This window comes from Chrysochloris asiatica, unplaced genomic scaffold, assembly GCF_000296735.1.
Source record: "Chrysochloris asiatica unplaced genomic scaffold, ChrAsi1.0 scaffold00051, whole genome shotgun sequence".
NCBI classification, from domain to species: Eukaryota; Metazoa; Chordata; class Mammalia; order Afrosoricida; family Chrysochloridae; genus Chrysochloris; species Chrysochloris asiatica.
Window position 1 is genome coordinate 10500539 of NW_006408569.1, and position 1328 is coordinate 10501866.

The window sequence follows — 1328 nt, forward strand, 5'->3', positions numbered from 1 at the left end:
CTCTAATGGCTAGTAATCACGAACATTTCTTCATATGTTTGTTGGCTGCCTGGATCTCCTCCTTGGTGAAGTGTCTGTTCATGTCTTGCTCCCATTTTTTAATTGGGTTATTTGTCTTTTTCTTGTAGAGCTGTTGTAGTTTCCTAAATATTTTAGAAATAAGTCCCTTGTCTGATGTGTTATTGCGAAAGATTTTTTCCCATTCTGTGGGTTCCCTTTTACTCTTTGGGTGAAGTGTTTTGATGCATGTAAGTTTTTAGTTTTTAGTTTGTCCCACTCATCTATTTTGTCTACTTTTGTTTGTGTAGTTTTCAAAATGTTTTGTAGTCTGTGTATTCCCTGAATTAGTACCCTCATATTTGTCCCTATTTTTTCATTGATGGCCTTAATCATTTTGGGATTCACATTTAGGCGTTTAATCCATGTTGAGTTGCTTTTTGTATAAGGCGTGAGGTGAAGGTCGTGTTTCAATCTTTTGCATACCTCTTTCTAGTTCTGCTAGCACCATCTGTTGAAGAGACTATCACCTCCCCAAGTGATATATTTACGTATTTTGTCAAAAATCAGTTGAATCATTAGAGATGGGTTAATTTCTGGATTCTTGATTCTGTTCCATTGATCTATGTATATTTCATTGTACCAGTACCAATCTATTTTGACCACTGTAGCTGTGTAGTAATTTTGAAGTCGGCGAGTGAGAGGTTTTTACACTTATTTTTATTTTTAAGCAGTGCTTTGCTTATCCTGGGTCACTTTCCTTTCCATATAAAGTTTGTAATTATTTTTTCCACTTTGAAAAATGCTGTTGGAATCTGGATTGGGATTGCACAGTACATGTAAATTTCTTAGGGCTATATTGACATTTTCACAATGTTAATTCTTCCTATCCTCATGGTACATTCTTCCATTTTTGTTGGTCTCTTTTAGTTTCTTGTAGTAGTGTTTTGTAGTCATATTTGTATAAGTCCTTTGTTTCTCTGGTTATATTTATTCCTAGATATTTCATTCTTTGGGTGGCTATTGTAAATGGTATTTCTTTCCTAATGTCCTTTTCAATACTGTCGTTTTAGTATAGAGGAATCCAACTTCATTTTGTATGTTGATCTTATATCCCGCCACATTTTTTTTTATTAATTATTAATTTTTTTTATTATGTGATAGTTTACATGGGGGAACATTAGCTTTACACTCATTCTATCATACATCATTTCATTGCCATAGTTACCATCCCATCCATGCATCATCACCCAACCAAAGGTTATATCCCGCAGGCACCCCCTCCCCCCACGGTCCTCAGCACACAGCTCCCTTCCCTCCCTGGATCTCAA